This window comes from Xyrauchen texanus, chromosome 1 (genome assembly GCF_025860055.1).
Source record: "Xyrauchen texanus isolate HMW12.3.18 chromosome 1, RBS_HiC_50CHRs, whole genome shotgun sequence".
NCBI classification, from domain to species: Eukaryota; Metazoa; Chordata; class Actinopteri; order Cypriniformes; family Catostomidae; genus Xyrauchen; species Xyrauchen texanus.
Window position 1 is genome coordinate 26,463,951 of NC_068276.1, and position 16,250 is coordinate 26,480,200.

Sequence of the window (16,250 nt, forward strand, 5' to 3'; positions counted from 1 at the left end):
AACATGTGCAGCATGCATTTTTCTTTATGTAAAATAAAACATGTCAAAAAACTAAAAGAGAGAAAATTCAGCATAATTTAAAAAAAAACAATAAAAATATATACAACAAATGACCAATTCACCCCTAGGCCCATTTTATCATGACAATCCTGTATAAATTAAACTTAAAATGTATCAAATGAGGAACACTTTAACACCTTCACAAGATGTCTTCAAAACGTCACCGCAAGGCTCATTTACAACACGCAAAAATTTATCGAACCATCCAGTAGAATTTTTTTTAATACAGTAAAGTATGACAACATATTCAAGCTTCATTAAGATGATAAAGTTATGCACAAATTAAATATTTAGCAGATAAACGCTGAACTTAATATATGCGATAATTTTTCACAACATGATGTCAAAAACGTTACACAACTCACCACGCTCTCCGCCATGCTTGTCTCATTGTCAATAACTCCGCCCCTCACTTCAGGTTCTGGCGCTGGGGTTCTGAAACTGGTGGTGCTGCGTGGTCTGCAGCTGGATGTGTCTCGCCCTATTAGTGTTCTAGTAGACCTACCATTCTTATATGAAACCCCAGAAGCTGGTTGTTGAGACAGTTGCTTTGCTGTTTATATTGTGTTGTGTTTAACTTACTTACTTTCTTACTAACCCTAAAGTAACCTCATTCTCTAACTCATAGTAGCTAACTTGAAAAATAATGCAAAATGCACTTTTGACTTTGAGATATCTGATCAGTTTGTGATCTCTGCTGATTATAACACACTTTTTTGTTTTTTAAAAGATTGTCCTAGAAGACTCCACTCCTGTTCAGCTCTATGAGGTTGAGTGCTCCTGTGTGGCTGGCAGAGCCTTAATCATAATGTTGCATTACTGTATCAGACTGTACAAAACATGTGTTTGTGTGAAAATCAATGTAAATAGTTCTCTTTAAGAAATGCACATGTATGTACATAAACAACAAACCTATACAAGGTACCTTTTGTTATTATGAATTCAGTGTTAGTAGTTATTAGATTACATTAAATTTTATTGTCATTTAGCAGAGTACAGGTACAGAGCCAATGAAATGCAGTTGACATCCAACCAGAAGTGCAAAGAAGCATTAAAGTACTGTTGAGTACTGTATTATGTGCAGTTATGTGGACTAGTTATCTACTAACTCATACAAAATGTCAAACGTTGCATTACAATGTTACAATTATAGGAGCCATGTTATTGTTGAGTGTAGTATGACAGCTTGTGTCTTTGTATAATAAATGTCTGAATTAACTCATGTATTTGTGTTCCTCCTGGCAGTGTAAAAGACAATAAATGACATGTAAACATTGTCAATATTTCAGACAATTTTCTGAAAGGTATATCACAAGATACAAAAAAACAAACAGCATAGTAAATTACAAAATATATAAGCAGTATAGGGAAGCTCATAGAGAAAAATACAGTCCTTGGCGCTGGTAAACAAAAATTGTTCCACTCAAAAAGACATGCCACAGCTCCTTGAACAAGTTTTCGGCGTTCTGTGGTTGTTATGATGAAATCTTCTAGCTTAAAATGTCGACTGCATACCCGGGTGTTATCGGTAGGAGTGAAGTTCTCGCGTCTTATCTTGACTAGCCACTGAGCTCGTACCTCAGGCTGATGCGGAAAACGATGAAAACTTCAGAATTATACCTCGATGAAACGGCACATCGAGGAACACTACAATGTAATTTAGAGTTGCCAATTTGATACTGATATGTAAGACGTCTCTTATTTACTGTTAACATTTTACATACGGTACTCACTGATAGCTTGCCACTCACTCTTCCACAACATCTACATCGGAAATACCGGTAGTAACCTAAACCGGAAGTCCCCCCGCCCACCACACAGATTTCGAACGTTCGTCGCGTCACCTGTGCACATAGCGAATTGTCTTGCTCTTTCAGGTTGAAATCCATTATTACTTCTCATGTCTATGTGCCTGTCCCCTCTCTCTGGAGGGTCTATAGTCATTGGTGTTGACTTCACAGGCCCCAGCTAGGTTGCTTTAACATTGATATAAACAGTAAATAGGAGTAATAACTAAGCTTGCGGTCTCTTTCGTCCAGCTCTCCTTCCTGTTTCATCCTACAGTGGCAGCACAGGCGCTTCAGCACAATGTATATGTGGCTGAAGATGATGAGGGGAGGAGGCAGGACTGGCTGATCATGGAAGGTCATGATGAGCTGGTAACGCTGGAACTTCCACACTTGGTTGGAGATGGACTTCACTTCGAAGAATGTGTTACTATTGAGGAAATGTCAGTTGAGTTCTGTCAGCTTCCTAATGCTATTAATGGAATAATTCACCTACAAATTAAAAAAATTCCTTCCCCTCATTTTGTAACATAGCATACTATGTCTGACTTTCTTATGTGGAACACATAATGAATAGAACTTATTCATGCTAGCGCCATCTTTGATTTTTAATTGGAATGACAACAAGGCTGTGAGGGATAGACCTACAGTTTCTTCAGTGGGCTGCACTGCAGTTTATAGCGTTTTGGATCATTCCGCAGACAAAACATTGATAAAATATCTGTCCAAGAACATTCAATATACAAAGAACTCCAGACATGGAGTTGAGGAATATCAGATCTAGGATCTTTATAGATATTTATACTGTTTGTGCCATTGAAGTGATGGTAAGTCTATCCCTCACAGCCTCATTTTCATTCCCATTCAAAATCAAAGATGGCGCTAGCGTGAATAAGGCCTACAGTATATCCCAGTCTGTTTTTCAATACAATGGCAGTGGATAGTGATTCACTTTCAAGCTTTAAATAAGGATGCCAAAGTTTAATGAAAGTAATCCATGCGAGTCTTGGCTACATCGATGTCATCCATGGCCAAAGACCTTTGGATATTATGTTGTGTTCAGTTGAAATTAGTGCAAGTGCTGAGAGCATCCTGGCTCATCTTTGACCTGATGTAATACACTTAAAATTAAGAAACAAGTTTTTTATCAAAGCAACTTTATGTAAGGTTTTGTGTTGTTGATAAAGGTGTAGTTTAGAGAGTATGCTCCTCTATGATTTCTGGTGTTTTTGTCAAAATATTTCAAGATTATTATTTCATGTAACACCTAATAAATAATAATTACAGCAAATTGGTACATCATTAACACTATGAACCGTAAGCTTGTTTTCCATAATATGAGAAGTCTAGTCTAGATATAATATATGACATTTCCACTGGTAAGTGGAAATGAGCACAATTTCTGAACATTTAGACTTTAGAAAAGTGCTCCAATTTGGGGGATGTTGATTTACGGGAGCAAGACACAGTACTGTATCATATAATACTTATACAATAATTTGTCAAAAAATATTATTTTTAGCTAGTCTGGGAACTTAACCTTTCTGCATATTCTTGTCCAGTGGCATTTACAAGCCCTCAGTAAATAAACCTCTCGTGTTGCTTTCCTTTTTGCGACATGGGACGTGTATTTCCTGTGTATTAGCAGAGAACTGTTCGGCCTGATGGTGGAAAACCAGCTATGGATTACTTTTATGATACTTTAGCATTCTTTTTGAAGCTTGAAAGTGAACCACTATCCACAGTCATTGTACAAATCTGGACTTTTCTAAAGTGGAGGGGTATTAATGTATATATATATATATATATATATATATATATATATATATGTCCTTCTGTGTTCCATATAAGAAAGTAATATGGGTTTGGAATGACATGAGGCTGAGTGGGTTATGACAGAGTTCGTTTTTAGATTAACGATTCTTTTAATAGATGCATGACAACATAATAAAGAGTACAACAGTACTACGGTACACATCATTTTAATATAACAGGGTTCATGTTCTGTTCTTTTTAGTCTTAAGACTCACTTGAACACAGTAATGAGCAGGTTGACCAGTAGGATGTTGGCTACCAGTAAGTAGCAGGCCATAATGGCAGGTGTGAGCCAGGCCCCAGATATACATGGGGGAAGCTTCTTTCCATCCTCATCAAACATGTTCTCACCACATGGTGCTGGAATAAACAACAGTTTTGGTTCTGCCATGATTAATTTCTTACTATGTGACAGTACAAAGTTGGATAATTAAATATAATTGTGGGTATAGTGGAAAAACAGTAGACTCACGATTAATCTCCATTGCATAGACTGATGCAAAAGAAATTGCATTAAAATGATGCATTAAAAGATGGAGAGAAAGCACAGATAAAAAGTTGTGGAGAACATACTGTACATACTGTATTTTTTAATTTAACAATAAGCCAGACATATCAACAGTTCATTATGGAAGTTAAAGACTATCTTAAAACAGAGCTAAATATTAAAATAAATATTATACAAATAGTGTTAAATAGAGTCAAATCTTTTAGTAACACTACTGTTCAGTAACATTTTGTGTAAAACTAACATCTTGTATTTTTCTATGTTCTCTTTTAGGGATAGTTAACCAAAATTGTTTAATTATGTCATCATTTACTCATGTTGTTCTAAACTCACATGGCTTTCTTTCTTCCACAAAATGAGATGTTGTGCAGTATGTTAGTCTCAGTCCCCATTTACTTTAATTGCATATTTTTTTCTGAACAATGAAAGTGAATAGCGACTAAGGCTGTCCTTCTGCTATTCCTTTTTGTGTTCCGTGGATAAAAGAAAGTCATATGCATGCAACAGTGTGAGTAAATGACGATGGAATTTTATTTTTTAAAGTAGCAAAGAAACCAACATCGGTGCTGCATTTTTATTTATGAAAGACAGCAGCAAACCTACTAGCTCATGCAGGGGAGGTATAAAGACCAGCACTGCCACACATTCAGCCTGTCACACATGATTCAGTGGAGGGCAAATGCCATTGCAGTGTAAATGGTTACAAGAGAAGGAGATCACAAATCATGAATAATTGTTCACAGACACAAAGACGGTGAAATGGAGATAAGATGGATCATCCACACACGAATCAGGAAACAGAATCTTACTATGAATTCTAGTCTTACGGTCAATCGAGTCAGCAAACACTTCTCCATAGATCATCCAGTAGGGCATGTAGAAGATATTCCTTGCCAGGCGCCACGTCGGCTCTTCGTCAGGGTGCAGGATGGCCTGACGTGCCACGCCGAAACTCATAAGAACCACCAGCATGATTACCACAAAGTAGAGCATGTCAATCATCTGCACACATACATTAAAAAATCATTTTTTGTTAGGATCACACAATACAAAATTATATGAGCCACTCACATGTACTTCAGGTCAGTGATATTCCAGTACTCTTCAAGCCATACGTTTATCTTCTGTTTCAGCTTTCCTGGCTCTGACATCAGGATCTACACACAAACACATACACTAGATGCATATATATATATAGTAACTCTAACTGACCAACTGGCACAAATCCCACTTGAACATAAATGTTTTCTGTGCTTCACCTGTCTAACTTTCTCCAGTCCAAGAGTGATGATGTAGGAGATGACAATCCATTCCTGTAAAGAGGGCCATCTCTCCATTTTCACCAGGATGATGTAATTGTACAGCATCAGTTACACCAGGTAGGCAGTCTGAGAAGATACATACTCTTTATTTTTTGCAGCTCTACAGTATCTGAATGTTAGAAGTGTGACATGGTATTGGGTCTTTATAAGAGACTATTTAGCAGAGATGGGCCACTTGTATTAAAATGCATGGAAGAAATTGGAACAGCCAACAGATGTAGAAAAGGAAGTCCTGTAAAAGAGCCAATCATCTTTTAGATACAGACATTGTCAGTCAACTCGAGCATGTGCATGCTCATTAGTTGAACCACCCTGTAAAATAGTGTTTTGTTTTGTTGCGTTGTTTAGTTGTCAGATTTAACAGCTGATTTTAAAAATATTTTTTGATTGTAATCTTGACCAACCGTTTTTGAGATATTGGTTTTGATCCCTATTCAAGTAGATAGGAGCTGCACTTATATGCCACTTGTATACATGCCAGGGAAATTTCCAAACATGGCCAAAGAGTGGACTGACTTGCATTGAAAGAGACTTTGGTTTTTATGGTGTGTTTTGACATTTAAAATATTTTAAAAATATATAACATACCGTATTGAACAAGAACTTGGTAAATGGAGGGTTATAAAAATAGTAAATCTTCTTCCCAATGGGGACTCGCTTCTGGTTCTTTTTACCATCTTCCTCGTCACCTTTCTTAGATACTGCATCCATGCTCACAGTGCCATCCTGAAATAAAAATAAAAAACACCCTAAGAATTTTAACTCAACTTTCACCTCCTAATAACCAACAAAAAAGTAACAACCTTCTGTAGTTCAATTCAAATATATGAACATACTGTTACCTTGCTGGATTTGTTTTCATCCTCCATGTCTTGACCTCTTCTTTGTCTTTGGAGTTTTGGTAAGACAGATCATCTCCAGTCCTGAAGTCCAGGAGAAGGATGGCTGGAGGGCAAATTATTCCAATGATCACCTGGAGCCAAATGACAAAAACTCAGTTACATCATATTCAAACTCAATGCCTAATGACTTATGAATGTAGTATGTGTAAATGCTAAATTTCAGGGGTCGAGTGATGCCATGCGGGGGTCAGACGTGCGAACGGTGAGCTCTGCGCACTTTGCTAGTTTTTCATTCTTTTTGTGTCTTAAACCGGTGAGATTCGATTCACCCTGCTACATAACTGTTCTATGAAGTCAACATGTCAAAGAATTAGAAATCCTCAGGCTCTGGATATGTTAAAAGACACTTAAATGCTCAAGCTGATAACCGCCGCAGACCAGGGACTGACTGGACGGTGTGGCGGGAGAGATTCAGTGACTGGGAGCATGTCTGTAATGCTTGCTGTAATACATCGATTGATCACTGCAATGGAGACGAAATTCTCTGAGTTGGTTACAAGAATTGGGGATACCGAGAAATAGATAAATTATCTGGAGTCATCAGGGAGGGAATTAGCTGCAAACCCGCTAGAGATCAAAGTAGATTTGGAACACGTTTGCGAAAAGTTGGAAGACCTTGAGAATTGTAATCAGCAAAACAATGTCCGAATTTTTGGAATTCCTGAGCATGAGGAAGGTCGAGATATGGGACAATTCCTAGACAAGCTCTTTCCGAGTCTGCACGACATAGCAGGCCATAAGCTGGAAATCGAGCAAGCTCACAGAGTTCCGGCTCAGAGATCTGTGGAAGGAGACAGGCCCGATCAATTCTGGCCAAATTTCTGAGATCAGCCGATAAAGATCTCGTGTACGAGGAAACTGAACAACCCCTTTTTTTTTTTGTGCTGTTTATTTTTTCCAGCTACAGACTGGAGTTTGTTTTGTGAAGGATCACACCTTCAGGACAGTTATGTGAATGAATCTATATGTTCTTTTTGTTTATTCTGCCTATCGGCTGGAGTTTGTATTATAGATTTTATTCTGTTTTTCTACAGAAGAATTTTGTTTCCATAGCCGTAATCGATCGACGTATTACAGCGAGATCCTCCAAATCAGCAACGGCGGAAAGGCGGAAATCGCGGGGGGGTCGGGGGGTCAGGACCCCCTATCTGAGGGTTGTCCCCCCTAAAATATCATTAAAATATTTATTTTGTAAATAATATAATGATATATTCTTAAAATAATTGTTTAAGAAATAAAATAATACAAATGCAAACGGGGCAACAACAAAAAAAAACTTGGTGTCCCCTTCAAAAATTGCTCTTGAGAATTGTTATGTTTATTGTCCCCCCCAACATTTTGATGAAATTTTCGCCCCTGACCGCACCTTCCAAACCGAGTCCCCGGTCCGCAGGCCCATCAGAGGTTTCAGCTTGTTTTTTAATGTCTCAAGAGCCTGAGGAATTTGACTTATTTGCCATGTTTACCTCAAAGAACAAATATGTAGTAGTTGTATCGAATCTCACCAGATTATAAAATTACAATATTTAAAAAAACTAGCAAAGTGCACAAAACTCAGTCTGATTCTTAAAAAAGACAAAGATCCAAGCGAGTGAAGGTGTTATTGTCCAATTTCCCTGATCCAGCTTGATGTTAAAATATTTGATGTAAAAAGTTTGGCAAACCGATATGTATGACTCTTATACATATAGATCAGGTGTGATTTATTCAGGACCGTAGCTCTTCTGATAAAATTAGGCGTCTCATTAATATTATGTGGTCAGTGGCGAATGATCAGAATCTGGTCACGGCCATCTCACTGGACGCTGAAAAGGCATTTGATATGGAAGAATGGGATTATCTTTTTAAGATTTTGGAAATATACGGGTTCGGGAATACTTTTATTGGATGGATTAAGTTTATAGACACCTGGTAGTGGTGGTACTAACAAATGGATTAATGTTGGGAAATGGGGCAGGGGGGGTTCTCGGGATAAACAGTGGAGAGAGATGGGTAGTTGTTGATGTGTGTGATTTTTATATATTTAAATTAAATTTTATATATTTTTTCTTTCTTTTGTATGTGCTCATGTTGTTGATGGTCAGTTGGGGATGGGGAGGGGTGGATTTCGTGTATTTATGTTTTTCTTTTCTGTGTTCAAATAAAAAATCTTACTCATAAAAATTCAGACCTTGAGTCCGTTGCTTTTCCCCACTAGTAGGCAACCCATCCACATGTCAGTGAGCAGCATCTGGCTACAGGTGTGGGCTATGAAGTCTCTGTGTTTGGCAGCCACAGCCAGTTTCAGACAGGTGGAGATGCTCCAGTTCTTTAACTCATAAGTCAGCAGTTTCATAGCCACCTGTTCATCATGCTTATAAGACTGATCTAGCAGCTCATATGCTAACTGACCAAATTCACTTAGACAGAGAGAGAGAGAGAGAGAGAGAGAGAGGGAGAGAGAGAGAGAGAGCGAGAGGTTCAATTTGAGATATGACATTTTAATTGACAGCAAAGAAAAAGAGCCCCTGCATTGTATCTTTGTTTGCCAAGGTTCATCAACCCTACAATAATTGGGATATCTTGAGGGGGGTTTCTGTGAGACCACATTTGTTGAGATGTTCCTCAGAGATTCCACAGTGTTGTCCCTAGGGGGTCTCCTATATGTTTAGATAACACATTGCTATCAGGTATAAAGTTCTGACACATAGGCAGAGCTTTGGGTTAAGATTCAGAAGAGCTATGCTACAAGATCAACATCAATAAACTCTTTTCCCCAAAAGCACTTGGTCTGGTTTACTCTTGTTTATGTGTTAGAACAACTCTGATACATTGGCAAGCCACTGTTCAGCCAAATACAAGGAGATCTAACAAATTATTTTCTATTCCATTAAAATGCTATATCAAGCCCAGTGGGAGAAACTTGGATTGGTTGGTCTAAATGCAAACATACGTTTAGTCATGAATTAACAAATGTTAAATGAAAATGATTTCATCAATGCAATGCAAGTTATTGGTGACCAGAACTTTGAAGCTTAAAAAAGCACATAAAGGCAGCATAAAAGTAATAAATTAGACTCCAGTAGTTTAATATACAGTATATCTTCTGAATCGATATGATAGGTGTTAGTGAGAAACAGATGGCTGGATTTGAATTACATTTTTGATTACTTTTAGGCTGCCTTTAAATGCCTTTTGGAACTTCTGAGTTCTGGTCACCATTCTCTTGCATTGTATGGTCCTACAAAGCTGAAATATTCTCCTAAAAATCTTCATTGTGTTCTGCAGAAGAAAGAAAGTCATACACATCTGGGATGGCATGAGGATGAGTAAATTATGAGAGAATTAAAATTTTTGGGGGGTAAACTATTCTTTAAGAAAATTTTTATTATATTAAATTAAGTATTATTATAGTAAATGAGTATTTAGTTACATTTTATTTGTTGTCTTTTTATCCATGAACTTTAGCTTTATTTGCATCAAGTTATCTTAATATTTATTCCACCAGAGATATTTAACAAAGAATGAAAAGTGAACCAACAAAGCCCAGTCTCCTCCCTGGTTTTGACTGCCAATCTCACATGGTAGTGGTGAAGATAAATTGTTTCTATATAATAATAATAGTTGCTCACTTTGAATTATTGTCCAGGTCCTGGGAAATGTCATCCACTAGTTCACTCCGAGAGGACTCATGTGCCATGGCTTTGTAGAGTTTACAGGCCACCAGAGCTTTGGCCATGGCCTCCTCTCCCCTCTGCCAGAGAAACAGTGCCATCTTATGACGCTTCATGAACAGAAATCAGGGCATTATGTCCACAATGACTAATAAGTTAATGAAACACAGGTGAGGACAATCAAAGACAGTTGGCAGTAATGAGGGCAGAGAATTATGGGAAGTGTAGGAGGAACAGATGGCAGGGGAAAAACACAAGGCAAACAACAGTGAATCATGACAGAATCCCCCCTCTAATGGGTGGCTCGGGTGGACGGCCGAGAGACCAAGGAGACCAAAGCAGATCAGGCAGGTGGCCAGGTGACTAGGGAGGCCAGAGCAGATCAGGTGGACGGCCAGGAGACCCAGAAGACCAGAGCAGATCAGGCGGACGGCCAGTAAACCCAGAAGACCAGAGCAGATCAGGCGGACGGCCAGGAGACCCAGAAGACCAGTGCAGATCAGGCAGATGACCAGGAAACTCAGAAGACCTGAACAGATCAGGTGGATGGACAGAAGACCAAGGAGACCAGAGTATATCAGGCAGATGGCCATAGGAGGCATGGGAACCGCAGGGTCGAGACAGGGTCAGGAGGCCTGGGAGGCAGCCATAGGGCAGGGACAGGGGCAGGAGGCCAGGGAGGCGGAGGAGGGTTACGCAGAGCCGCTGTAAGAGGAGTCGTCTCTGGGGGAGCAGGTGAAGCCGCTGGGAGGAGGAGACTCTGGGAGAGCAGGCGGACCCATGGAAGACTCTAAGGGTGGAGCTGGTAGAGGCTTGACGAAGGCAGGCTTAGCTGTGGCAGGCTCAAGGGACGGAGCCGTGGAAGGCGGAGTCGTGGGGGGCTCGAGGGACGGAGCCACAGAAGGCAGAGCCCTGGGAGGCTCGAGACTAAAAATCCTGGATGACTGGGAAATTACCTCAGTGGTCGTGAACATGAACAGAGTCTCAGGAGCGACCACTTTGGTCGTGGGCATGGACTGTGACTCGGGAACGACCTCTGTGGTCGTGGGTATAGGCAGAGACACGGAGACGACCTCCGTGGTCCTGTACAAGGCAGAGACTTGGAAACGACCTCTGTGGTCGTTTATATGGGCTGAGACTTGGAAACGTAAGCCTTTCTCCTCCTCCTCCACCTCCGGGAGGCCGAAGTTGGCAACGCAGGCTCTGGGACAGATGAGGCTGGCAACGCTGGCTCTGGGATGGACGAAGCTTCTAGTTTGTTGGCCGTGGCAGGCGTGGGCGTCAGACGTGGCTGTGACATGGCGTGGAGCATACTCAGATGTGGCTGTGACATGGCGTGGAGCGGACTCAGACGTGGCTGTGACATGGCATGGAGCGGACTCAGAAGTGGCTGTGACATGGCGTAGAGCGGACTCATACATGGCTGTGACATGGCGTGGAGCGGATTCAGGCATGGCTGTGACATGGCATGGAGCGGACTCAGGCGTGGCTGTGACATGGCGTGGAGCGGATTCAGGCATGGAAGACTCGGAAGCCGGAACTGGGATTGAGAGAGGAGGATCCTCTGCAGCGAGTATGGATTTGAGGTCAGAATACATCCAACCTGTGAGGCTGGCTATGGCGCAGAAGTGAGTACTCCCTAATGGGTAAATCTGCCTGGCACAATTGTCTAAGAGAAGCTGTTAGATCAATTTTTTGTGGTCAGTTGTTCTGTAGCGTTAGAAAGGAAGTCACGAGAGCTGGATCTAGGTGCAGCGAAATAGTATTTAATAAAGTAAACAAAGTTCAGATTAACAGGGTAATCACAGGAACAAAAGAAACATCCATGATGGGAGAAACATAGGAACAGAGTAAACATCTACGACAGGACTGGGTCAATGAACAGGAGGTCAATACATATAACAACTGACAAGGATTGAACAGAAATCAGGGCATTATTTACACAAAGAATGATAAATTAATGAAAAACAGGTGAGGACAATCAAGGACAGCTGGCAGTGATGAGGGCAGCCAATTAAGGGAAGTGTAGTCCGGGAGGAACAGATAACAGGGGAGAGACACAAGTCAAACAACAGTGAATCATGACAACAGGTCCCCTGCTTATTATTATTTTTTCTTTCTTTTTGTTTTCTTCATTTCACTCCACAATTATTAAACTTGAACCAGCAAGTTTTGGCTATTATGCCAAACCACACCCAAAGCTGTTGTCACTGCATGGTAGTTATATTTGGGGAAAATGTGCCAGTATGTAAGGTGAACCACCTCCTGCATTTGTTTTAAACATTTGCTATTTTTTTATGACAACATATAATGTTATTTAAATGAATTAGCCAAAGAAGTGTGAGTTAGTTTATGAGCCAAATTGGTTAATATTGGGCAAATTGTGCCAGACACTTTGGGGTTGAGTGGTTCTACTTACAACAAAGTTCCTTTCTTTTTATTCTCTATGATATATATATATACATTTTATTATGATTTATTTTTATTTTTGGGGGGTTTCTCAGTAGTGCTGATATTGTATAAGATTTAAGAAAACTATGATGTAAAAAAAAAAAGAAAACCTACACAAACACTCTGAGTTCACAACTGAGCTTCTGTTAAAAAATATTATCATCTTATCCTACTTTACACCTCCTGGCTAAAACCATTGAAACATTAACATTTCATCTTTCACCTTGTGGTGTACAACAACACCGACCAAAAATAAGATGAGTAGTCTTCACTGCTAAAAATATTATCTTGATAGAGACTTGATGTGAGTATGTTGATTGTTTATAAATGCTTTTTTAAATGTTTTTCATTTTCATTTTCAAGTTATTTGTTAATATCAATGTAAAAACTACAATAAAATCTGTTTTGTTTTCTTATGTTTTAGAACTTTGCAGTTAATACTTTAAGAACAACACCTCTCATCCTTCACTTTCTGGTTTAAAACAACGGACTCTGTTTTAATAATAAATAAATCTTTTAACATCTCATTGTTCACCTTCTGGTGTACAACAACACAGGTCAAAAGAAAGACCACACTTTACTGCTGAAAAAACTTGATGAGATTGATGTATATTTACTATAAATGCTTTCCATTTTTATGTCATTCCTTATTCTTTTTAATATCTCAAGTTAAAACATATTTTGTTTTATTATCTTGTAGGACTATGAAGTACAGTGAGGATATCACAGGATCAGGATGATGCACAGACATGTACTGATGACTACAAGCACACTTATATGACATTTAAACCAGACATTGTTCACAGCAGGACAGCAGTACCAACAAAGACTTCTTTCACTTCTTCACTTCTTTCACAATTTTCAGGGATTACTTCAAAAACAAACAACATGTTTTAAAACCTTATGGGACAAATTTTCATGGCATTTTGTTTTTCAATGTAAAACTTCAGATTTTCAAAATTATTTTTTGTTTTCTCTAAACAAAACTATTGTGCATTTACAACTGTATTACTATATTGAACTACATTATAAATATAACTACCATAACAATTCCCATGGGTGTGTTTTTTCATAATAGGCAAAGCTCAAGAGTGGTACTGAACACTTGCTGGTTCAAGCTCAATACTACCCATGAGCTATTGTCATTGTACCCTTGAACAAAGCACTAAACCTTAGATTGCTCCAAGTGTTTTCATGTAAACATCCACTGACAGTCTAATTACCATGTTGCTTTGCCAAAATGCCGTTTTTGCTAGGGTTTTAGAGAATACATGGTAGATCAATGAAAATGTCAAATGAATAATCACATCTCTACTGATTGATAATGTACTTTCCTATATATTCTTTATAATTCTGGTAGAGTGAATTTATACACAATTAAATATAGAACTGCTATTTTTTCAAATATTTATTTTTCTTTTCTTTTTGATAAATGTTCTTGTTTTACTTCAGCTAACGTTTTTGCCTTTGAACACAATTGTTTTTGTCTCTTCAAATTTTATTTTTTTTTTGTATTTTGTGAAAGTGACACTATTTCGTTCCATGACACTAACTTAATTGAATTTGTTTTTCTAATTGATTGAAATATTTCAAGCAAGTACATTTAGCAATTGTTTACTACAGGGCATCCAGAATTCACAATGACCCCCCAGGCAAGGTCCTAAAATATTTTCATTTTACTAAGCAAATGCAACAGCCTTAATCCCTCCTTGGTATTTATTTTTATTTTTTTTTCATAAATTTGGACGTTAACATTTTTTTGTGAAACAATTCTAAACAACAAAAATCTATTTGCTAATATTTTCAGGCATGGTCTGCAAATAATCAGCAGATTTCAATTTCATGTTGATTGGACAAATGTTATAGGCGTAATAGCAACAACAAAACATTTACATAAAATAAAATCATGGCCAAACATTGTATCATTGTTCTCTGCATGACCCATACATTCTAACAAGACCAGTCTCTCAAAAATGCAAACATTTGACTAATGACGCTTCTTATTTTGGTGGTTTCATTATATGGTATCATTGCGCTCAGCAAGTCCTCCCGAAATTAACGAGATCAGTCCTGTGAAAATAGATCAACGGCACTAAAATTAGTGCTAGTTATAAGCTCACAAAGTAAAACAAAATGAAATGTTCCACCATTAGGTAGCGCCAGATCCAAACTTCTCAGGCACCTTCAGGGCATGATCCTGATGACACAGGCCAATGCGTTCATAAAATACAGAATTTTGTGACAAAATTCAAAATGGCCGATGCCCAAAAACACCAACATGGGAAAATTAGTATCGTTTGACTTGGAATGTTTCACTGAATCTAAAGAGACAAGTTTTATAATTTTTGGCCAAAGCATTCAAGAGTTTTAAGCCAAAAGGGCAATTTTTTTCTATATCCTGACCAGTAGGGGGCAGTGTGGCGAAATGCTGAAGGTGACCTCAGGGCATGATGGCGATGACACATACCAAGTTTTGTCACAATCTGTCAAAGTTTTGCAGAGAATCATTTTTTTAGGAGGAGTAGCAGCAAAAAAAACATGTTTCCTTAAAATTCAAAATGGTGGAAAATCTAGTCTAGCGGAAATCAAAACCAAGGTAGGCCTATGCATTCAACTCGGTGTGAGCTCAGGAATCGGGGGAAAAATAATTGTATCTCTAGGACTTATTGTTCAAATGTTATTAGCTTAAACATGAGTGGAACTTTGGCACTAAAGGGTTTAAGTTACAGACTCAAAATTTGCTGTGGTATCAGTCCTCATCAGTTCAGACTGTCCTCTAGCTGTGTGCAATTTCATAAATTTCATGTGAATGGTTCTATGGGCTGCCATAGACTCCCATGGCACAAAAAAAAGAATAATAATACCACTAACGATTACAATATGGGTCTTCACTCTTTCAGGGCTTGACCTCTAATAACAACACTAACAATTACAATAGGGGTCTTGACCCCTAAAAAAAAAGAATAATAAGAACACTAACGATTACAGTAGGGTCTTCGCCCTGGCTAGACCCCTAATAATTTATGTGGTGTACCCTGTTAAAACACTTTTTCTAAGATTTCATACTGATAATGATACTATAGGTCTGTTCCAAAACCTAGTGAGCATCCAACAGAGGCAGCCTTTTAAGACAAGGTACACTTCAGAGGTGAAGGCTGTTCCAAAAGGTAGGTATCTTAATTATGTTGCCTCATAAGATATCTCGGCCAAACTTTAAGGAATCATCATATGTATCCTTCCCCAGATAGGCGATCCCAGAATGCACTGTGATGAGCTTGGCAGAAAAATAAATCCAAGATGGTGTAAGACGCAAGAGAAAATTGGATTAATAATATCCTCTCAATCCATTCAATACGGAAAAGTACAGATACATTTTTTTTATATATATAATAGAAAACGTCTCGGTTACGTACGTAACCACGGTTCCCTGAGATGAAGGAACGAGACATTGCGTAGCAACGCATATGGGGAATACCTTCTTATACTACCTATTTGAAATCTCTCTACAATAAACATAATATTGACTATGGTGTTTGAGCCTCACCAGTTTTGACACAAAACTATCCGCAATAAATATAGGTGCACAAACACAATTGCCCCAGAATTTCTGACTGAGAACAAGGACTGCATTGCTCATAACTCAAGAACTTCAAGAGTCTTGTAGTGCGGCATTCGCAATGCCTCGTTCCCTTCGTCTCAGGAAACCAAGGATATGTTCGTTACTGAGACGTTCTCTTATGACTTGGTACACT

At 38.7% G+C, this 16,250-nt stretch overlaps 1 pseudogene; it reads right to left on the bottom strand.

Moving 5' to 3' along the window:
• Positions 1–2,015: 2,015 nt before the first annotated feature.
• Positions 2,016–16,250, bottom strand: part of LOC127645238 (transient receptor potential cation channel subfamily M member 1-like) — a 42,006-nt pseudogene continuing 27,771 nt past the window's right edge.